The following is a 24,663-nucleotide window of genomic DNA, read 5'->3' as shown; positions in this document are numbered from 1 at the left end:
TGCTGTAATAAACTCCTCAGATTGGCCTTGCAGGGGGATGAGGTAACTTGAGCAGGACCTTTGCAGTTCAAAAAGAAGTAAATGCATCTTCTTGGTAATGGGAATCAGTTTCCTGGCTCCAAGTGGGAGGCACTGAGAGCCTAGGACACAGGCATTTTGTGACCGTGTTCACAGGGGTCCGAGGATGAGGGAAGAGATGAGGATCTGACTCCATGTTTCAGAAGGCTTGATTTATTATTTTATCATATATATTACATTAAAACTATACTAAAAGAATAGAAGAAAGGATTTCATCAGAAGGCTAGGTAAGAATAGAATAGGAAGGAATGATAACAAAGGCTTGTGGCTTGGACTCTCTGTCTGAGCCAGTTGACTGTGATTGGCCATTAATTAGAAACAAACAACATGGGCCAATCAAAGATCCACCTGTTGCATTCCACAGCAGCAGATGACCATTGTTTACATTTTGTTCCAGAGGCCTCTCAGCTTCTCAGGAGGAAAAATCCTAAGGAAAGGATTTTTCATAAAAGATGTCTGCGACAGGCATTTCAGTTCAGTGCTTCCTGGGACTGGTGCAATTTGTAACCTCCCCTTTCAAGTCCACTGCCAACTTCTTGCCCCGTTTCAGCTTTTCAAGCTCAAAATGGGTGGATTTCCTTGAGAAATGTGAATGGGAGGGTTATACATCATTAGCCAGGCTTCAAGGTGTTTTGGCTGCCATGGCTGGTGCAATTTTCAGTGTCATTCAATGCACATTCACTGATGAGTGAATTTGCATAATAATTTCTGGTGGCTGGCTTTGATCAAAGCCCATCAACCTGTCGGCAAGGTGCTGAAAAATATGACTGGAGCAGATGAGAGGCAAGTGAGGTTGTGGTGGGTATTAACAGCCATATGTTGAAAAGGTGTTAGCTATGTGACCTCTATAAGGAAAAATCCACGTCCCTGGAAATGTAGGTTGGTGCTAAGAAGGGCACTAAACCTTCCTTGTGCATCTTCCCTACTGTGTTTTGTGTTCCTATGGATTGGCATTTCCTAGTGTGGTTCCTTAGGAAACAATGCGTGAGGGCTGGTGGCCTTGCAGGCTGCTCGCCACAGTGGTCTTAGGCTACCAAGAAAAGCCACAAAGTCTCTCTGTGGCACAGCTGAGCTTCAGTCAGTGGCACTGCCATTTCCACCAAGAGCCTTGCCCCAGGCAAAGCCTAGATAACCTCAGCCTAGGAGAGAGCAGCTGAAGACAGCATGGCTCAGAGAGCATGGCTAGCAGTGGGTAGTGGGTACTGAGCTGCAGCTGATGGAATTTTAAAGCATTAGGAAAGAACAAATCAGATTTTCAAATATGCTTGAATATGGCAAGGTGAGAAGGGCGCTGTCTGTCATTTATCGAAATAGCAGTACTGGGGCATTTGTAAAGCAACTTTTATTGAAGTGGCTATTACAATACCTAATCCTTTCAAAAGTGTGTTTGTGAGCCCTGAGTTTCTTAGGTCACATAATAGCTAATCATGAAAATATTTGAAAGGAGAAACACATTTTTCTTGCAGTGCTTTCTCTTTATTAAAGCTACACCATTTTCAGATGACTATGAACAAAACAAAACATGGAAAAATGAAAGAAACTACACAGCCAGCTTTGCTTGGGAAGAGGATCATCTGTTCACAAGGCAAGACAAATCCCCGGATGCAATAGTCTTCCATTTGAATGAAAATCTGGTCCAGGCAAAGCTATTTAAATTTATTAATATCTGAGAACTATGTTGATATGTTTTTAAGTAGCATACTTCATATAAATTGAGGGATTTTTTACTAACTTAGCAATATGTGGGAATGAACTGATGAAAATGTTCTCACATCTGTCTGGACTTGTTGATGACGGTTTCCCAGTGTCACAGAGACACAACACCCCTTTGCAGTTCTTTTAGGCTTCTGCTTTCTTGTTCAAAGTTTAAACTGAGTTCAATCAAGTGACTGAAATGTTTCCAGCTGGTAGAGATGAAGCTCTAACAGCTAACCTGTGATGAGCTTAATGTGCCATTCCCCTTTGAGCTGCAGGAGGAAGAACTGACAATATTATTTTTCAGGTTATATTTATTAAAAAGAAAGTACTCAGGGACCTCCACAATGTGGGCAAGAGAATTCAGAAAGGACACTGAGAGTGACAGCTTTGTGATTTATTGCATATATGAGGTCCCTAAGAAAAAGGTTATGGTGAGTTATGGTGAGGGAATCGTTTTATCCTTTGTAACTGACAAATAACTCTTTATCCTTTGTAAGAGAGACTGGATTCATTATTTTGTCAAGATTTTTCCTCATTAATGTAGGAATTGCTTAGGCGAAAAGTCTTTACAAAAAATCTTTTCCATGTATCTGAAATGATGCAGAACCATATTTTCCAGGAAAATAAACCCCTGAGATGTAGACAGTAGCTTTATCTTTGTCTATTTATTACATAGCATTCATTGCAATGGCATCAGTTTAAGAAGCAACTTTTGGTTTTGCAAAAATATTTGTGTTTTTGCTGTAGCATCAAGAGACCAACCTGTTGCAGATCCCAGATGAGGTGCAGACCTGGTAGTTGCAAAAACCATATGCTAACTTACAGAGAACTGCTTTGCAGTTTATTGGATTTAGACATTGGCTGGTTTCAGGGACCCTAAAGTACTTTATTTCTACATAGGATTCACACCTAGCAAAAATCCAGATATTTCAAGATTATAGATTGTTCTGCTGCCTATCCATTTGGCCACACAAGGGCCATGGTGATTCACTCTCTCCACTTCCCTCATCCCATCCTCCTTACATGATGTTTCTCCTCTCCTTTCTCCTTCCTGCCCTGTGCTACTGGGTTCTGATGTAGGGGGAAAGGATTTTCAATGATCTTGAGTAAAATCAGACATGAGAGGCATTCAGACACCTATGTAAAGCCACACTGTGCTTAACAGGGTTATTTCTCAGTCTGTAACCACAGTAAACCCAAGTGATTTGAGTCTAGGTGTCTGTGAGACCTGGATTTGCACAATAGGCCAGGTCATGAGCTAAATGAATTTTGCAGATTAAACTGGTGTGTGCTCTTGAGTCAAATTCTATGTAATGGGAGTTAGGTGGGCATTTCAGAGCTCTCAGGAGCAGCAGCTTTCCTGGAAAATGAATGCCTTTCTGTGTGCTGTTTTAAGAGACTGCTGGAGAATGAGGGTTACCATAGCAATACAGAAAAATTTTAAACAGTTAATACTTCATGCATGGCTGAATAGAGTGGGCTAAGCAGCAGAATCTGCAATCATCATCTTTAGCACAAGTAGGTTCATTTTAAATGCATTTATGAAATGTTTTCCTATGTCACACTGGATACTCTGCAGAACCTCAAAGTGCTGTGCAGTGTAACAGATCATTTGGAGCTGCAGCACTCAGGGACGGGGACATTTAAGTGGAGCGATGACAGCTGAGTACCACAACACAAGATGACTCAAACCTTGGTGAAGGACCAAGTGTGACAGTAAGACAGCTGCCAAGTGATGTTGTGTCCATTTGAAAGAGATAAGGACCTTGATTTTGACAGTCCCTTCTACAGCCAGACTCCACTGTAAACTGCATATTATGGAAGGCTGAAAAAAATCCTTTGAGGAAGCCTGCCACTTTCCCTAATGCACCAACTATGTGATTCTCACTTTTGATTTTTTTTTCCTTGATTCATGCTATATCAGTCTTCTGCCAATTGTTTACAAAATAGAATGCTTTCAGAAGCTATAAAACAGCAGGGAGATGGTTCTCCCTTCTCTGGCACACCTGTCCAGAAATTAACTCACCAGGCTAACTGTATAGTTGATAAGTTTATGAGCTCTTATGTGTTTTAAGGGTGTTGCTTTGGTGTCTGTTTCCATTATCTAGTTGCTTAAAATCACGGAGTCTCTTTTACAGCTCACTTTTAGATTGACTTCTTTGAGCAGTTTTGTACTATTCTCAAGCTTTTGCTTCTCATTATCTGAATCTTCTGATGGTTTATGATTCTGTTGAACACTCTGGGTTTCAGAACAGGTCCATGTAGGATTTGTGACTAAAAAATATTTCATCACTTCTGATAAATGAACATTTAACCTGTTCCCTATCTTTTAATAATGATTAATTCACAAGAAAATGCTTTTATTTTTCCTTTCACATGGAGTAACATGAAGATGGGGTCTTGTCTAACGGGTTTGAAAGACAAAACTTTCAAAAATTTCTCTCAGTACCAAATCCAGCACTGCCTCACAGGGAACCTGGACATTTTCTCTACCATGTTTTTTCAGCTTGAGGAAATAAAGTTGCTTAGCTGCTGAAGATAATATTTTCCCTCCATGACTAAGAACTGTCACAAGTAGCCTATATCCAGATTTCTCCAATAAGCACATCCAAAACAGTCCCAGTCCTTAGGACCAGATTTTCTTGGTGCCATGCTCAGCTGTGGAGACATTATTCCAGACAGAGCAGACATAGGAAGCTCAAAAGCCTCACAACAAACACATTGTTCTAAAGTAAGTTTGTTATGAAACCACACTGTCATCAATGCTGACAGAGGCTATTTTTTTTTTCTGAATACTGTGCAAAGTAATGAATCCAGCTATGGACTTGCAAAGTTCCATTATACAGTCACCCAAGGGGCTTCTCCTTGTCCTTGCTGTGCATACAGAAATGTGCAGTCTAGCAAGTAACTTGTATGTGACTGCATATTTTATTTTTCCTCTAAACACTGTGCTGTCAAAACGTATCTGGCCTGTCACATAGAGGACCCATATGTCAAGATAAGCTAAATACCTTTGAATAGGTTCAAGATGATGAAAAATTCCATCCTTTTTGGCTTCCGTCTTTTTTTTTTTATTTTTAATTAAATTGATTGCTTTTGGTAGCATATGATTTACAGAGAGTGCCCACAACTTTAAGCACAGGCAGGCTCATGGTCAGCTGTATGCTTTCACTATCTGTGGTTCTGTGGTTCTGTGTATTTGTGGCTGTGTGGCTGTGTTCATTTTCAAGCTGACATGCTCATACACCTGGGTCTGATTGTTTTCAAGAGAAACCCAGCTATTTTTATAAACCACAGCTTTTGCAAAATCATTCGTAAGAGATGATACTCTTTTCCATATGAATAATCACAGTAGATTTGCTCTGTATTCTTTTGGGTGTCATCTCTGTTTAATGTCACTGTCTTTAAAGGATTTCTAGTTTTTGTAATTGTGATTTTCCTTTGAGATAGTTTCATGACTGACACATTACAGAAGTTGCATTCTTCTGTATGAGCATCTCTGTCTTGATGATCCCCTGAATAGTGGTAACACAGAGAGTGAGGAGGAAGGAAACAAGCTGTCAGCAGATGTGAAACCTTATATCTCTCAGTTCCCTGTCCTTTTTATAGCTTTGGATTGTCAGGAGTGAGGTACTACAAAATTACTACAATGAGTTATACATAGATAAAAGAGATGGGTAAAGAAGGAAATACACTTCTGTCTCCACTTCTGATTTGAACCAATAATCTCAAGGCGATTAGCTCTTGTTCCTCATCTATAGCATTCTGAAACCCTGTCAGCTGTATTTTCTCAAACAATTAAAGAGTGCTTCTAGATCCTCTAATTCTCAGAGATTTAGTATAATTGGTGATATTGTCTCAGAAGATTAGGCAGCCAAAGTGCTTTGATTTTCGAAAAGATAGAAATCCTTTGGGATATGCACTCACTACAGTATTACCAGACTCCTCTTTTTTTTTTGTCTTCCCATATTCCCACCAGTACACCAAGGTACATGTCAACAACAAATAATAGTATTTTCAGGTCTGACTAGCTTGCCTTGGTTCTGCTCCTATTTGTGCTTTCTCCCATTGGAATACTGAGGAATACTAAAAAAGCAAGTATTAATAATCCTACAGTCAGTTCCCACAAATCCTCCTCCCCTGCTCCGTACCCACAAGGACAACTTGAAGACTAACCAGAGAGCAGCTGAGCTTTGCAACATGCAGGAGATGTTCTAAGAAATTCAGTGACATACCCTGCAGAGTGCAACAGCAAGAACACAGAACCATGAGGATAGCTTTAGAAAGTGTCTGCGAACATCTCCTGCTAAGCTAACCCAGATGCTTGGGCCCCAGGGGAAGTTATTCCACTTTATGCTGTTGTGTGAGCATGTCATACATCCCTTTTGAAAAGGGACCTTCAGTTCCTAAGTGATGTCAGAGTAATAATAGCTTTATGAGCTCAGCCTGCTTGCTTTTGCCCAAATCTGGAAGAATCCCTGCAGATGGATGGATGATGAAACACTACTTCAGGCAGGGAAAGCAACAATATCATTGTATTGCTTCTAATGTAGGAGTTCTATTTGGAAATTGTTATCAAATAAGGTAGCTAGGAACAGTTTTTTCTTATGTAAATTCTTATAAATCTCCTTTTTCTGAAAAGGTGCATAGCAAATGCTGCTACTTTCAAATGTACCATTAGAAAGTTATCTGGAAATTGCACATATTTTATACATCTCTGCTTGTTGTACCCCCTGAATTAAGGGAGGTCATAGAATTTTTCCTCCTGATTTATGAATCTTTCTGTGAGAACTCAAATAGCAGTGTTCCCTTCTAATATAAAATTTGGCCACATTTCTAAGGAAATGGATACCAGAAAAACCTCCCTAAGAATTCAAGTATTCTCTCTCCCCCAAAGCCCTACCACAATGGAGAAAAAACAGGGAGAAAAGAGAGAAGAATGAAATAACATGAAATGTCTCTAAGTGTCAAGAGGGATTGGTTAGGGGCAGGTATTTCTCATTTATTTATTTGGTTATTTAATCCAGTGAGCACTACCACATACATTTGGCAGTGAAAATTCTTTCTGTGGTTGCTCCAGGGGAAAATTTAGGTGCCTTTTTTTTCCTGCACAAACATAAGAGCTGCATCCAGTTAAAACTTCACACAGCACAGGCTGGTAGGAGTACAGAAAGCATATGAGTTAATAACCTTTGTGTTTGGATCATCTCTGATGAAGTAATTATGAATTCACCAGAAAACCATACTTACCAGAATGTGGCACATGTTATAATACATAAAAAGGAATTTATTTTCTCAGTCAAAATAAACAAATCTTGTTAAGAATGTAAGAACTTTTTGATCTTTGAACTCCCATGCTGGGAATACTATTTCTCAGATGATATTTTAACACTGTTGCTTTTGCTGTAGAGCAAAATTGTAACTTTGGTATAGAATTTCCCTTTTGTTATTACGTGAGTGTGAAAGTAAACTTCCTGAATTTGGGGAGGTGAAGGAGATACCTCACAGCTCATTTTCTTTCTTAAAATACTGTCTCTGAGTAACTGAATATCCTCATCTGTTTTCTGTTAGGCTCTTCAAGTTACTGAGGAAGGAGTCTTGGGAGCTGGAGTGGGATGTGAAGTGCAGGAATTCATGCAGTTTCCCCATTATTTATGTAATGAAAAAGCCAGGATCACTGAAATAAGCTAAAAACACTCAGACCACATGCTCCTTCCTAGCAAATTGGCACTGAGCCCCAAAAGAAAAACTGTGATCAAGCAAAGCAGAATCACGTCTCCTTTTTAATGCTACCTGAACAAAGCATATCTTATCCATTTTCTCCTTTCTTTTTTTCTGGTTCAATTTTCCAACTAAAGAATATGACAATATATCTGAATTTCTTGTCATGCCCAACTTACAGTTATTGAAATTTATTTTTCATGTATTTGAAAACACATATCTGGCCAGAGGTTTCCAAAATAGCCTTCTGCCTTCCCACCAAATGCAAGTTATCATACTACCCTTAGTACATTGGAGAAGCCATAGTAATAAATATATAATTTAGTAGGGATTTTTCTAAAAGGTTTTTCCTGTGTGAACTTTTCTTAAACTCAGTTCCTCTTCTTTTCATCCTTCCTGAAAAATAAACATGAAGTGGTGAGAAAGAATTTGGTACAAAGTAGTTTAATAACATTATCATCCAGGGTACTGGCTATTTTTAAGACCTGTTATTTTGTATTTTGCTGTTCTCCATCACTTTCTTCTACAAGTCAGTTCTGGTTGTGTCTGAAAATCACACACTAGAAATCTGATCCATCTGGAAAACAAACAAAAAAGGGAAAGGGAAACTAGAAAACTTAACAAATCCACCTTGATGTGTTTTCTATTAAGGTCTTTTTTTTGGGTCATGTGGATAACAAGGCATCTAAATTCATATTACAGAAAAATGGGATTTGTGTCCTTGAATGAATATTTATATCCCTTCTTGCCTGAAGGAAATGAGCTGCATCATGGTACAATTGTTCCCAGCCATGCCATGGGATCACTCCCTGTTTCCAAGAGGGTTGATAAGGCTCACAGCTCTGTCCTCATTGCCTCCCCTTCTAAATTATAGCCTTGTTGCTCAGTAGTTTCCCTTGAATGGAGATTTTTTTAAAGCAAAAAGAAAACAGGTGCTGAAGAGTTTGTATTTTCCATGCAGTATTGGTTTTGCTGAGCATCAGCACTAATGTCATATGCAATCGTGTATTTCCATTGCTTATATGTGAACGGGTGTGATTCTGTAATTTGCTGTTTTATACTGTGAATCAATGTTTTTCAATACCATTTTTAGTGTGCAGCTCTTCCTAAAAGACTCGAGACAGACAAGTTGCCGTCTCTGGAGCTCCCAATGCCAGTTACATCCTGAGTTAATACAGATGCTTTTGGGCTTTTTTTTTCCCCCAAAAAAATGGGCTCTGAGGTTTTAGGATTAGTAAGGAAAGTAGGAAGGGGGGAATAGGAGAAAACAAGGGTGGCAATGTGTTCTCCCTGGAGAATGTGTTAAGAGGCAGGACAGTTCTCCAGGTCTGGCATATTGAGGGTTTATATCATTGGGAGAGCAGCTCTCCTCCATAAATTACTGTGATGATAAGGAGAATGCATATCCTGATCCTCTGTCCAAGAACAATAGCCTACATTTGTTTTTCTTCCATAATTATCTTTCCAGATACACATTCTCTGGCTACATAATGACTTGAAATGTACCCCAACTAGTCTCCATGTTCAAACATTTCAAACTCTTCATATTGGAATTAAGAGAACAGTAACTGAGACAGAAATAATTCTTATTTAGATACTAAAAGAAGGATGAAAACCAAAACAAATACGTACAAACTCCTACATGCAGAAGCCAGAGTAGTCATTTTTTCCCATTGCTGGAGTGGGTGATGCTTTCAAGACCAGGCTTTTTGAGAACTACCATTTTGGAGACATTGGAAAAGAGGAGGAAGCACTCTGGAGGCTCATTACCACAAAGCAAGGCCAAAAATGAGGCTTCTTTACTTTATTTCAATTCCCTTGCTTCTGTAAAGTCCCTATATTTTATTGTGATTACACTTTTAGGAAGGATAATTTAAATTATGAGCCCACATATTTAGAACATCAGAGAGACTCTGGAAGGCAGCAAAAAAGAAACTACCACATATTCAGCACATCTGAGGCTCCCCACACCACCCTTTTATAAGATGCCAATTTTTTCCCCTCTTGGATATGAATTTTTCAGCCATCTAACCTATTCTAGTCCTTCAGCCCTCTGGTATGAAGCAAACCCACAGGATCATGCATGGTGCTTTTAAATAACAGACAACTTGACTTGGGAGGCAGGAACACAGCACAGTGCAGAAGGGTTGTTATGATATTATCCTGTCGGGTTATACCACTAGTTCCTGCTTTTACTTTCCAAGTCATTCTCAGGATAGTATTTTGCAATTATATAAACTTGAAGCCACAAAAGCATGCTGAGGCCAGATCCTCCAATGAGAAAAGTTCACAAGTAATTTGACTTCTTCTACTCCGAAGTGTCTCTGAGGTAAATTGGGTTGCTATTTTCTTAGATTCAGAGAGGTATGATGAGTCCTTTTTTCCCCTGCTTTTCTTTCTTTTTTTTTTTTCTTTTCTTTTGCTTTTTTTTTTCCTTACAAGATCAGGCATTCAGAGGTAAATGCTCTCCTTCTGGTTCTGTGAAGAGCTTTTACATTTCAGTGGTCATACCATTGTAATAAGTGAAACCAAGAGACCATCTGGTCCTCTATTTGATCTCTGGTAATGGCCACTACCAGATGCTCCTGAGGGCAGACCCGCAATCCGCAGCCGAATAACCAGACAACAGGAGAAGGGGGTTTTTAGCTCCTGTCAATTAGTGCCTCATTTATGCCTTATAAAGTGAGCATTTTTTATTTCTCCTCCTTTTTGTTACCCAATAATCTCAGTCTTTAAATTGCTCAGCGTTATTTTGGTCTTGGATTCTAGAAATACTGATGGTAGAAATACTGATGGTAGAAATACATTTCTTATCGTGTGTTACCTTTTTCAAGGATTTATTTCACTTTTATATTTGACAATAATCACAGGATTCTATGTTTTAGGATATAAAGGCAATACCCATAGCAGATAGGTTACCAGAAATAAAATAAATTCATTATTTGTTCCAGTGACCATCCTGTACTTCAGCTTGGACTTTGTGTTTCACCCTACTTCAGTGGGAATTTAGTTTTGCGCTCCTTAGAACAGGAACTGGAAAAAATCTTAATAGATACTAACGCTGAATTTACAAGAAGCTCCTGTTTGAGTGGGCCTTGCTTTGATGCAGATCAGACATAATATTGAATCCTAACTTACAATTCAGAATTATTGAGTCTAATTAGTAGCTCAGATCCCAAAGGCTTTGTTGATCTCATTTGTGTCTAACTGCATGTTTCTACAGCCTTTGCCATAGCAAAGTGCCACCTTCATTAGTACCTCTTGGAGGTGTTGCTGTACCAACTGCTTAATAACAATTTCTAGTTTGCAGGGTTTTACATTAAGCACAAGCTGGGTTGATTTCAGGCTGCAATTTCCAACTAATGTGTTGTTGTTGGCAAGGCAGTGGGGTGTTCTCAGTCAGCAATGGTTTGTATATTTTATGTTGTTATTTTTAGTTTTTAATCATATCCTTTGTTTTCCCTTTCATGCCAGAACAGTGAACACTTTTATCTTGTAAGATGAAATTTGAGGCACTGATTGTCTCAGCTCTGAAAGACTGAACAAGAACTTAAGAGCTGAGTCTCTGTATTACACCCAGGTGATGGAGAGTCAGAGCTGTGCAGCCCAACAAACCAAAGGGGTATTCCATGCCTTATGACATCATGCTTAACAATAAAAGCTGGGAGAAAGAAGGAAAGAGGATGTCTGGAGTTATGGAATCTGTCTTCCCAAGTAATCTTTATGGGTAATGAACTTGGCTGAGCACCTGCCTCCAGCTGGAAAGTAATTAATTAATCCCTTATTTGGCTTTGGTTTTATGTACAGATTTCATTTTCTCTGATGAACTGTCTTTATCTGAACCCTAGATTTTCTTCCCCTTTGCCTGTCCCATTCCTCTCCCCCATTCCACCACAGGGGAGCAAGTGAGTGAGTGTGTGGGGCTTAGTTTCCTACTGGGGTTACTCCCCAACAAATACTTAAAAACTCAAGTATCCTTCCCAAACAGATATTGACCTCTTGGACTACCTTTCCAAAACTGCTCAGACTCCCAAATTCCAAAGGTCTTTCAGACCTTTTCTCAGATGTTTAGATCTGCTTTTTTCTACCTGTCCTGTACTTTATAGTTTTCTCTTTAGATTTTGATATTCACAAAAAGATCTGAGTGAAAATGATTGTTTTGGTTTTTTGTTAAAAGATTATCAGATAAAGAAAGGTTCACAAACCAGATCTGCTGTCTAGCCAGAAAAGAATGATCAAGAATTAATTAATATATTGGAAGAACATGCAGTAGAACATGATTTCACTTCAAAGTGCACCAAACCAGCACATTTATTACAGATTTACTTCAGGGAACACAATATAAGAAACAATCTGATGCACAAATCGAGCAATAGTGCAAAAGGCATTGCAAGTTAACTACAGCATTGTGAGGTGTCATTCGGACCAGTCTGTAGGAAAGTTATTGATATCAAACAGCTGTGAAGTGTCTTCTGCTTCATGGCAGAGTCACAATTGATTTGGCTTCATATAGAACCGTGTGTTTGCATAGATGAAAAATTCATGCGCGCTCTAGAAAATCACCATCAGTCTTTTAGACAGGCTTAATGTGCAATCTGCTGCATTGGTATGGATGCAAATTTGGAAGGTTTGAGAGGCTTGTGGTGTACAAGTGTAGATGCAGATTGGTTCCTGGATAATTAAACATGCGAATGCTGCCTCAGCTCAGTTAGAAGGTAGTGTCTAGGTGCAGTTCTTTCAAGCCCTGCGTAGTATGGGCATTTCAGAGTATGTCATCTGTTAGAAATCATCCAGATTACACAGAAATGTTAAAGAAATTAGTTGTTTTCCTTTTACTAAAGACAAAGTTACCATGGTTTTCAGCTCAGCTTTGTGAAAATGTATCAGCAATTTTTACAAATCACTGCAAGTAGTAGAGGGGAGGGGGAGAAACAAGTAAAAAATAATCTTTCCAGCGTGAATATTTACTGTGGCATAAAAAGACATTGATTCTCACTGTGATTAACTTCAAGGAATCCTTTGACAGTAAAAAAGCCAATGACAAATTGGCACAGGGAAGGGATGAATGAAAGGAATAGGTTTTCAATATATACATAACCTAAAGCATGGCCTCAAGTCACCAGATGGCACAAGGGATTAGCAATGCTGTATAGTCTTTTCACCTTCCTCTGTCCCCCACACTTCAAGCAACAGGTTCAAATGTTCAAGTAAGCAGCATAAGCATCCAGACAGACACAATTTAAATGATCTTTATCTACAACAGGCAGTCTAGTAAAAGTGGTCACTACCTAGTAGTGAGAATAATTATATGCTGGGCATGTATGAGCGTTTCTTTGTTTTCATTGGGGTTAAATTGAAATCTTCCCTTTGAAATGTTTCTGTTTATTTTCATGCTCTTTAAAAACTTGATTATGTTTACGGTAATTTTGTAAACTTTGAAAAGAAGGACCATCCAGAAAAAAAGCAGTGCCATTGAAAACGTGTTACAAATCACACAATTGTTTGCTTCAATTAGGAAAGATCAGATGTGAGCTAAAAATCTGTGAAGACACAGAAGTGATATGATTCTGATTCTTAATTTTTAGTATACAGTTTTCTGTCAGAGACCTTTAGATGAATATTGCTTCTGGTCATATTGTATTCTTAGGGCAACACACATACATATCATAGAAGTATGATCATGACTGTTAGTAAATGAAAATCCTTTAGGAAACCCTAGTAAACTACACACTACTTTAGACAGATTCCTATTTAAGATATCATATGAGAAATTGTGAGGTAAAAGCTGTTGAGAAGTTACCTTTTCCTCTATGTTTGTAGTGTCTGCTGAGTAGAGAAATAAAGTACTTTAATCCTTATCATGAGATCTAGAGGCTATGTTTCAACAGCATGAAAATCAATAACCAAAATCATTGAGCATATTCTGCATTTAAGTTAACAGTAATGAGTGAAGTGAAAAACAAGACCAAAACAAAAACCAAACAACTAATGATGGAGAAAAAGGTAAGGCAAAATGCTACTGAGGTTTGTATATAAATTAGCCCTGAATATTGTACCACTTATTCTTGTGTGATACTCCTTTAATTTAAAAATATGTGTCTAAATTAAGTTTTTTGCTGTTCATACTCTGCTAGAACTGAATTACTTTCATTTCTTCAATAGAAGTAAGTTTACCTTCTGCAAGACAAATGCAGAAGTAGAAAAAAAACTAGTTGAATTTAATGATCTGATTTTGTGCTGCAAACTTTATAAACCTCTACTTTTCTCCTTTTGCTCACTTGACTTCTGATGCCTATTTCTGCAGCTAGCTGCAGTACAGTGTATAATTTATACTTCAGATTCTAAAATATTTATTTTCTTAAATGTTCAGGCAAGTTCTTTGCATTATATCAAAGTTTATTTTGCAAATCTTGACCTTTCAAGATGATTTATTGGCCCCACTGGCATCACTGGCTGGGCTGTTTTGGACTTGAAGAGAGGGCAGGCTGCTCTCAAGGGTGCTGTTTTGGTAAGGCTGCAGCACTCCTAGGGAGCTCCTATATCCAGATTAGATCCATATTGCCTGGGATTTCACTGTGTATGGTTTTTTTTCCTAGTACATGGTAATGGTACCTCTCAGATACCAGCACCTATTCATCAGCTGTGCTGTGGCATTTGTGTACACCAGTACTGGTAAAGGACAAGTCTGAGCTGCAGATCCTTACTGACTCTTTTAGGTCACAACATAATACCGTTCAATTTATGGCTTAGGGCAATTCACTGCCCTCCTTCCTTTCCACCAAGGATGTAAGTGGTAAGATTGCAGATTATGGGGCAGGCAAATATTAGTTTGAGATGGACACAGACTGGCAAATCTCCAAGACTATGAGAGCCTCTAAATGTCCCTCCCTTCTTAATCACCACACATATTCTCTAGAGTTAAGGGCCTTCTCTTTTCTTGTACTGTATAGGAACATGGAGGACAAGGAAGAGGACTTTGTCCTTTGCTCCTTTATATTCAGGTTGTTCCATTTATATTGAACAAAACCAGAGAAGACAAGGATGCTCCAGTTGAACAACAGTCCCTGATTCTGCTAGGACCTTTCAGAAAATAATTGCTTTGTGCATAAAGAAATCATTAGATTAAAAGTCTTCATGGAAGAGGAGTTCAAAACAATGTGACAGCCATCACTGAGCAAGTTCAATACTGAATAAGCAATTTTTTTGCTCAGATTCTCTTTACTTATGTGGTCTTGCCATTATCAGGATAACTAATGAACCTAGAAGAAAAGCACCGGGAAAATAAATAATGTAATGTAAGCTAATCTTGAATACAGTTTGGCTTTTGGAAGCAGGAATGTCAGACTGAGCTGAATGTTCAACAAGGTCTGCACAGCAAATCATCAAGCACAACAGAAGTTCAGAGCAATTCACCTGAGAATAGGGGTTCACATCTCAATAATACTCTTTTGAGACTCTTTTTCAAGTTTTTCACATTTTGTCTTTAGCTCCTTTTCTGCTATTTAATACTTTATAAGTAGCAGACTATCTTGTTTTTTCTTTTAGAACTTTGCTTTGTAATCTTCTTTGGAACTTGCTGGATTTTTTCCCTATTATATATCCAGTATGGTACTGTGATATCATCATACCACTTACAACATGAATTTCAGTACACTTGCAAACTTAACAGTTTTACAGTGCAATTACTGTGATGTATTTGGCAGACATATGAGCCTTATTTGGGAAAAACTTCTAGAAGTTCATGAGTTAATCAGCAGAAACAAATCATGCTGACATTGAATGCATAAAGTTTGCTTTGTGTTTATGTATTGCTTCATAAAACTTGATCACACACTGGTACACTGAGAGTGGTCAGCTTTTAGCATCTTCTGCTTTCCCTGGTTATCATTGGCTTCTGACTCTCTGAAATACATGCATCATCCTATATCAGCTAAAGTTTCAATTCAAATAAAAAGGGGCGGTTGATCTGTTGGTCCTCAATCATTTTAGCCTAGTAAGTTGGTTTCTGTGAAGTATCTTCTGCATAAGGCAATGCTCAGTTTGAAAGTTGCAGAACTGGTATCTAAACAGAAATTTACTTTAGTCACAGTATTTCCACATGAACTGTTTATTTACGTGCAGAATGTACAGCTATGGACTCTAACCATGGACAATAAAATGTAAGACAATAAATGCTTTTTGGTAAAAAACACTTTTTAGTCCTTCTCTGAGTGCTGTCAGTATTGTTTAAAAATATTTGAGGCTCAAAATTTGTTTTAGAGGAAAAACTTCTTAAAAATGTAACTGAAAGACTATAAAGTTTGCCCCCCCAAGTTCAGTGCCAATATCGCCTCTGTTAGACTTATTTTGAAACTGGGGACTTTTGGACAATTTTGCAGTTGTTCTCAGATTACAATAAAATGCAAACCAGACTCCAGAAATGTGCACGTTATTGTTAGCCTGTGTCAGCTCTGGCCTCATAAAATAAATTCGAAACTGCGACTTTGCAGCAGGAAAGCTCTCAGACCGCTCACTGCTCAGGGCCATGTGAGCTGGGACGGAGGTGGGAGGAACCCTCTTTTCAGAGGTGGGCACAGGCCATGTAAACAGATGTGGCTGGGCTGAATGGGGAGCCTGAATGGTGGCATTGTTCCCTGCCTTCCCGGGCTCCCTCCCTCCTCCCTCCCTCCTCCCTCCCTGCCAGCAGGGACCCGGCACAAGTCCCGCTTCCAAGACGAGAGCTTAAACTCTGCCTGTTACAATTCAAGGAGTGCACCCAAGTTTTTAGTCTATCAAACACCACACTCCCTCACCTCCCCAGTCATTCCACAGGCATTCCTGAGCAGTTTATAGGAGGGGTTTTTTCCCCCAACAATGTGGCAGAATTAATTTTAAACAGATGCTTTCAAAGTTTATCCAGTGGGACTTTTACATTTCATAATTCATTATAGTTTAGTTTTGAAAGTTGTCTGTGACATGTGATGAACATATAAACAGAATCTTTAATATATACATCTATAGATGATGCTGTTCAATAGATTTATATGAAGTACATTCCAAGAAGGAAGACTCAGGAGATACTACAAACATATTTTATGCAATTATATAAAATAAAATCTTCTAAACTAAATTTCTGAGCTGATTGTAGGGACACAATTCAACAGTGTTGATAGACGTTGCATCTTTTAACCCCTATGCCACTGCTGAGTTTCTGTATGCATGTTCATGGATTTATTTCACTGGGAGCTGGTATTGTGGAATTCTTGTAAAGGTCACATATATGAGCATTTGGAAGCTTGCCCAGGTTGCTTTAAGTAACCCCAGGGACAGAGAGTTGTGTGGTTTCTGAGGCCTTTGTAGGGAAGAGAGAGAAACAGGAACTTAATTCTAGTTTAAGGGCTTGACTAGACTTCATTTCATGGAGATAAAACAGCACAGTTGTCCCCAGTTTTGTTCAGAAACTGAAGATATTAATTAAATAAATGAAACTTATAAACTGAAGTTATTCATGAAATAGTTAAGATCGGTGACTTGTTATTCATTAAATACACACTGTTGCATTCTGCTGCACAGGAGTGGTGGTTTTTCCTCCCCCCTTGTAGTGATAAAGGTTTGTAATCCGTGTATTTCAGATTTGTAAATTTTATCATTGTGCCAACTGTGTGCGTGAAGGTCATGAATGCATTTTATAGGCATTCATTCATTTCTGTGAAATGAAGCATGCCAAACATCACCAGAACAGAAAATGAGAAAGTGAAACAGAAGAAAGAGGGTAAAGGAATGAATGTTTTGTAAGTGCCAGTTTGCATTTCTTTCATAGTCAGAAATTAGGTGTAATTCCTTTATAGCAGCTCAAAGGGCACACAGTCATAGGTCTAGTTAATTTTCTGACCCCAGAGTCATTTTTTTGTATTAGCAGCAGCTTGAGGGAGCAAAATGAACCCAACAGCATTCTTTAAACAGTATTTCAGGGTCACCCTGCCAGCGTTCAATTTGCAGTTCTGCTGTAAATCTGCCACCATAGGCAATGTACAGGAGGAGTGTGTTCAATCCCTTTTTTGGTGGGGATAGGACTCGCTTGTTTATTTTTTGGCACACTATTAAATTCTAGTTTGTTGTGGCTATTTTTTCTTTCAACACTATGATTTTGTCTCAAAAATAGTGATAGGGAGTAAATAAGGTGGCCTGATTTAATTTCTTGTTCTGCCACACATGCTGACTTTGTGTCCTGTGTCGTTAACAGATCTAATAGGATTTTGGCATGAAACCAAGGAAGGGGAGGGAGGAAGGGATGAGCTTCAGAGAGTGCTGGTGCCTTTCTCAACCCAAAAGTGGTGTCAGGCCTATCAGCCTCCTCTTTAGTCCTCCCTGACAGAGCTAGAGGCGTTTCTCTATACATGAGTGTGTCTCATGCATTCATGAGGCTTTTTGACACCACAGCCTCTTTTGTTATGAGATAGATCAGAGCTCTGCCCTTCTCCCAGCTGCCATATGGTGCAGTGGAAAGGGGCTTTCAAAGGGAGAGCAGGGCCGAGGAGCTGAGGCAGGGAGAAGAAAGCGATCGAACAGCAGCAGATGAGATTGATTTATTTTCACAGGGAAGGAGGCAAGTTACCATGGCCGGTGGAGAGAGAGGGGAGGGGGGAGTGCCTTGGAATAGAAAACTGTCTCCAGAGGAGGCGAGCAGGCTGTTGGGATGACAGCCATGTTGTGCTTGCACTCCAGGCACAGAGCTTGAAAATAAGCATACGCATTTTTGTTATCTTTGTAATGCTGGCTGAGAAAAGCTGAGAAAGTCTTACAGCCCCTCCTGTGCCTCAGCACAGGATCTCAGCTGCCTCAGCCCAGCTCAGATTTTGCATTTCTCTGAGAGTGAAATCTCCCTGCCCTGCCATGTCTGTGTAACTGTCAAGCTTTTGTCTGACAATGTTAGAATATTCCAAAAATATTTTTCTTCACTATGGTGTTTGGAAAAGGACTGTTTAAAGGAAAACATCAAATGATAAATTCTTCTCTCTGTTCAGTGAGTGCAAATGCACTAAAATCAACTGAGTTTTTCAGACTTATAAGTCATTACCTTGTTTTACCAAGGTGACTTCCTCCATTAAAGAAGAGTAATTAACTGACTCAAATTTACTATGTGCTATTTTTCCCGTCTTTTACTTCATTCAGCTTCAAAAGGAAGCCTGTTTCACACCTGCCTGCAGCCACTCTGACTTCCAGATTTGATGACCAAATATTTCGGCTTAAAAAAGAAAAAAATTATATGTGTGTACCTTAATCAAAAGAATTTCTTATTGAGATTTCTTAAATATTGTGGCAAATTGGACTTTGATCTTAATGTCATTACAGACCAGAAAAATACATATAAGGACACACTTCTCAAAACTGAGGAAAAATTCTGATAAAACTGATTGGAATTGCAGTTTTTATTCCCAGAAGAACTATTACATCTGCATAATTATTTTAATACTCCTCTGGGACTGAACTAAATTATGCAGAATGCGCAGGAAGGGAATCAACTATATTTCTTGGAAATTTTGAAATCTTTTGTTCTAAATACATGTAAGGTAATTTTGTGTCTCCTGAACTGCTTCATGAGAGTTATGTAAATCACAATTCAAGAGACACATGAGAGGATTGGGAAGATCAAAGTTTGAGACCATTTCCACGGGAAGAGAGGATACATGGATGGAAGAGGCAATGAGAGGGATGTGGTACAAGTATAAAAAATCACACTTGGCACAGTAGCTAGGGAGCTATTATTCACTATTGCTCAAGTAAGTGACTGGAAGACACCCAACACCAATTTAAAATAAAAATTTTGAAATGAATCAAGTAAATTCTTTCATCTCACTATGCATGATTAAATTGAAGCTTTCATTGCTACTGTAAATTCTGAAGGTCAAGGGTTTAAACAGATTCATTTGAAGAAGAATAAAGTTGATATTACAGTACCTTAGATGCAAAGTGTAGCTCAGGAAGTCCTAGAAATGGTGCATTTTGGGGAACTGGGAAAACATGTCAGAAGAGGCAATTAATTTCTCATTTTCTTGTATTGTTTTACCTCTTCTACTGACCACTACAAATGCCCAAATGTATAGGAAATTAACATTTTATCTGGCCCAGTATAATTTTTCTTTTGTTCTTATAAAATATTTATCAATTCCAGTAAGGTGGGCTCTCTTGTTACTCTGTTTATCCAGTTGGGTGCCATTCATAGGTTTAATTCTGCAGTTCACTTTTGAGGTTTAACTGGAGGAAAGATATTGAAGCATTTGGGAGGTATATCAGACAAGGAAAGCTCTCTCAAAGGGAATACTCCAGTCCACATCCCATGAGACAATAAGGGAAGCTCAAGTGGCTCGTGAAAGCGACTCTAAACAAAATACTACTTTTCAAAAAAATGAATTACTTGACTTGGATTTGACATAAGATTATGTTTAAAACTGAAAAAATTGTTTTTTAATTAAAAAAAATTACAGATTTTGTTACAGATAAATATACAAAGGTTGGTGTTTCCATTTCCCACACTGTGCTGCTGAAGTTCATTTATTGACTATTGCAGATGGCAACAGAGCTGCTGGGACAGATCACACAAGTCCACTGAAACACTGAATACTTGGTGTAGAGAAACAGGATTGTCCTTTCACACCATTCCCTGGTCAGAGGAGGTGGAGAAATGCCAGTCTGAATTGCATTGGCTTGGATTCAGCAATGCCTTTGAGTGAGAGTCAGCAGAGCTTGTTTTAAGTTAATGATGGTGCTATACACAGCCCTCATGGAGAACATGTGCAAGGGATCATGTTCTCCTTTTATGCACATGTCAGCCCTCAAGAAAAGTAGAATGAGATGAATAAAACCACTTCACCAAGATTATTTCTGAGAATTTCTAAATGAGTCATCCAAGTGCCATGTCTTTCATAATTTAAATTATCTATATAATTGTGCTTTTCCTTCTGCAAATAAAAACATATGCAAATGAATGAAGGAAAGGAAAATAATGTTTTTGTGTACAAGTGGTGGTCACAAAAGAATTATTGTGTTACTTGTTATTGCAGTTTTTTCTGTCAAGTGAAAAGACACTGCCATTGCTAATCATCTTAAAAATACTGCTGCTTTTTGAAAAATGAAAAGCAGCATTTGCGCTAAATTCTAACTGTGCATGGTAAATCAGTGTTAGTCACAAACATATTTATTCAGTATTCATCTTCTCTAGCTAATTTTACAGTAGGAAAAGAAAGATAATTTTATACAAAAGAACTGAGAGTCTTTTTTTTTTCTTTTATCACTATTATTGTCATTGTTTTGATTAATATTTTCACTTATGAAATGAAGAAATGCTCTGCTGGGTGAGACTGGCAGCCTGGCTTCCAGGAGTGCTATAGAGAAGACATGTGAGCCTTTGTATCTCCAGAAGTTCAGTCCCCTCAGTCCCCTCAGTCCCTGGACTTCCAGGATTTGGTTTAGGGCTAGGCAGGCATGCACCTCTTTTTAATCTATTTGATGATCTTTTGACCATGAGTTTAATAACTTAGCCTGCTAATACCTCTAGAGACAGGAAATTGAAAATATAAATAACTAATGTGAAAGAGTACATTCTTATTATGTTTAAATCAATGTTTTACAATGCAAAGGAAATTGTTTATTAAAACACACCATTTAATATGTTTTATGGGATCAAAGAATTTGACCAAATAGCTCTTGGTTTCCACATAAGATTTAAACCAACCAGCATAATTTGTGATATTCAAATAGACAGATTCACAATATGTTTTAAGATATAATGTATATAGCTATGAGTTTAATTGTCTCAAGAATGTCAAGTAAAATAAAACAAACCAAAAATGAGGTGTTCGTAAGTTTAATTGAAGAGAGTTGAAGTACTTAACACCTTACCATATTCTAAGTAAACTGCTTATGCACTATCATATGGTCATGACAGAAGTTAAATGTTCTTAACAAGGTCACACAAATTATTGAAGTTTGATTTTCATAAGGACTCAGTCTCAAGTATAGATTAGAAGGATGAATGCAACTTGCAATTCCTTTAGACAGATGTCTTTGTTCCTAAGATTAGTCTGTATGTATTATATTTGGGCTACCTGCTAAAACTTCCTTATTCTTATAGACAGAGAAGAAGCTAGAATCATGGCGCTTCAAGGGTAGGTAAAGCATATTAATTCATGAAATATTTCAGCAGCCTCATAATACTCCCAGTCTGCCTCGCTTGTGAAACTGCATTGCAAACCCACAGTAATTGTATTGCATGGGGGTAGGTTTGCCCAGTTTTAAAAAAATAGGATGCTAAAGCATCAAAGACATCTTGCTTCAGGTACCACAGCTACAGAGAATCCTAAGGCCATGTGATCCAGACTAATATTTATCCATAAGGATATGACATTTATCTTGATTTTCACTGAATCCAGAGTTTTAGAAAATCATTTGACAGGACATTAGACAAGAATTGCTCTACTCAGGCATCTCAGTGCAGGATTCTGAGTAGCACAGAAGTGTCAAACCACATTTGATTTCAGTTGCTGTTACTCATGTATGGTTTTGACAATGAAGGCATTATTATATCAGATTTATTCAAGTACCCTAATTAGGCATCTCTTCACTTTACAAAAATGATGTCCTGTCAACAACAGCAGTGACAGGAAGAAGGATGGGATATCTGTAGAAAGAGATGCATATTTTATATTTAAACATAATGTGATATACTTAGAGCCTGTGGTACATATTGTTTTGAATTATTTCAGAGAAGTTAACTCAGAGCACTAATTTAATCTTGAGAGCCTTGCAGCCTCCAGGTAGGTCATTGCTACAGTTTGGAACTGGAATTGCTCTTGAGATTTGCCTGGCATAAGAGGATTTTGGGAGAAAGGTTTCTCATTGATGATACTCAGAGAAAACAACTGCTCAGAAAGGCTAGGCAGCTTCTATTTTATCAGAGAAACCTTTAAAAGCTATGGATAACAATACTGAAAACTTACATTTGGAAATGCATAAACAACAAAGTTGCAAGTCCTTTTCTACATTGAATAGAAGATTTTTTTTTGAACACTTAATGTATCACCTATTGCTACAAATCCTTCTCATTTTAGCAGCATCGATTCAGCAAGACTGAAGTAAATAGCTCAGATACTGGGTAGCTAAATTAATGCAGTAATTTCCTGGGAGAACAGTATCCCACAACTTGACACTAGCTAATCCTATGCTTTTGAGGGAAACATTCTTTTCATTTTGTACCCAAAATTTCCAATAGCAAGATGAATCCAGTTTACAGGTATGGCAGACAATGCCTTAGCAGGCATTTCTGTTTCTACTCAGCCTTTAGAAGCACAATTTCTGTTAAGAAATTATGCCTGTAAAGGCTGAGTAGAACTCTGCTCTCCAATTAGAATAAATTTAATTTAAATTTAAATTTTAATTTAATTTAATTTTAAATATGATAATTTTTGATAGCAATAAATAGGTCAGTAGAATACAAGCAGAATGCCTAAAAGAATCTTAGGAATTCTTTAAGTCTATGTAGGAAATAAAACTACTTATTCCTGAGTTAAAGGAATTACTAAAACTGAGTAATATAGATTATCCTTGGTACTCATGCAGAAGAAATCAGTAGAAATTATGGTGAAAATAGTTTAACATTCAGTCATTCTTAAAAATACCTTTTCTTTTTTCTTTTTTTTTTTTAAGACACTATATAGAACCAGCCAATTCCTTTGGAAATTGGAAACTCCTGGGTTCTCAGCAGCTTTTGTTGAAAGCAGCCTCTTACATGACTTTACTGACTTAAGTTACAAAAATTTTGCTATCTATAGACTTTCACAAGCATTGTAGTGTAGCAGTTAATTAAAAAAAAAAAAGACAGTATGTGCATCCTTATATCAGAAAGTGTCCAATGCTTTTACAAACAAAATATCTTCAAAGAAAATTATACTGGTTTTGTCCATGGCATTGCACATGCTGAGATATGTGGTATCCTGAACTGTGTGGGCTGGGAAGGAAAAAAAATATGGAAGGACTACCTTTCATGCTTAATGCCCAATAAATGTTAGTGCATTAAATAATTACTTTGTGTCCAGCTTCATTACTCAGTCTGCTCACTGCATCATATTTCATTGATTTCTTATAAGCTGGAAGGGTACTTTGGTTTGCTATCAAGGTTTAAACAAGCTTTCTGCCAGATGTTTTCTGCTACATGCTGGAAAAAGCACCCAGCCTTGAACATGAGTCTTGTCATATTGTCCCCACGTTGAGCACAGGTCAGTGGCATACATTACTACAGCCCTGAAAGATGCTTTAGGTAATTCCTTAAACAAAACCAAACATAAGCAGAGGCCATATTTCACATATAGCTGTGAAAACAAGTCCCCATTTCATTACCTAGTACAGTGCAGTAAGCACATTCAGCCTCTGAACAGAAACACATTTCTTCTGGTATTTCAACCCTACAACACATTGAAGAATCCCTGTGGCAAATTAAAGTAAGATGAAAAAAATCCCATCTAATGAGAAGCAGGATATTATCCTGTTTGTCTCCTTTATGGTGTCACATGCCTTCTGATGCTAAGGCTAGATCATATAGCTCTTTTGTCACATAATAAGTAAGTAAACACTTACTCCTCTGAATCTCCCCTCTTCCTGTCCCTTCTCCTTCCTCTCTGACCCTCAGAGGACCTGTATAAAGAGCAAAAGAAAGGGAAAAAAACACCACTTACATGTGCTAGGATTTAGCTTCTGGCAAGAGACATTATAAGGAATTCATTTCCTGGCACATAATTTACATGTCCAGTCCTCCCTCCCACTCCTTTTCTTTCTCCCACCCTTCCCCCCCCGTTCCCCTTCCAGGCTGTCTTCTCACTCTGCAGTGCTTGCTGCAACTTCCTGCTCTATGTTTGCTTTCTATTTTCATATCCATGGGAAAGGAATCTGCTCTAGCACAAGGCTGCTATCCTGCTTGTGCCCATGCTGGTTGTCACTGCCACTTTTAGCTTAGGCCACAGGTATTTGGACTCCATTAAGCAGTGGTGAAACTGTCCAGCAAATGACAGTCATTAAATTTTAGCTGAGTCAGCTGGAGAAAATTCCTCTTTGAGGTTTTAACTTTCTGCTTGCAAGCTCCAGACAAAATAAAACAATTTTCAATTTTAAATATTTAATCTAAATCCTGGTTTACGG

The 24,663-nt window shown here is 38.1% G+C and overlaps 1 long non-coding RNA gene across 1 annotated transcript; it reads right to left on the bottom strand.

Moving 5' to 3' along the window:
- Positions 1 to 7,650: 7,650 nt before the first annotated feature.
- On the bottom strand, positions 7,651 to 24,219 carry LOC136556048 (uncharacterized). Its single transcript, XR_010783574.1, has 4 exons — positions 24,106 to 24,219; positions 19,435 to 19,487; positions 7,983 to 8,074; positions 7,651 to 7,893 (listed from the first exon to the last, which is right to left on the bottom strand). It is a non-coding gene; the product is annotated as an uncharacterized lncRNA (long non-coding RNA).
- Between the last annotated feature and the right edge of the window lie 444 nt (positions 24,220 to 24,663).

This window comes from Molothrus aeneus, chromosome 4 (genome assembly GCF_037042795.1).
Source record: "Molothrus aeneus isolate 106 chromosome 4, BPBGC_Maene_1.0, whole genome shotgun sequence".
Classification (NCBI taxonomy): Eukaryota; Metazoa; Chordata; class Aves; order Passeriformes; family Icteridae; genus Molothrus; species Molothrus aeneus.
The sequence above is the reverse complement of the archived record's forward strand: the minus strand, read 5'-3'. Positions and strand labels throughout refer to the sequence as shown.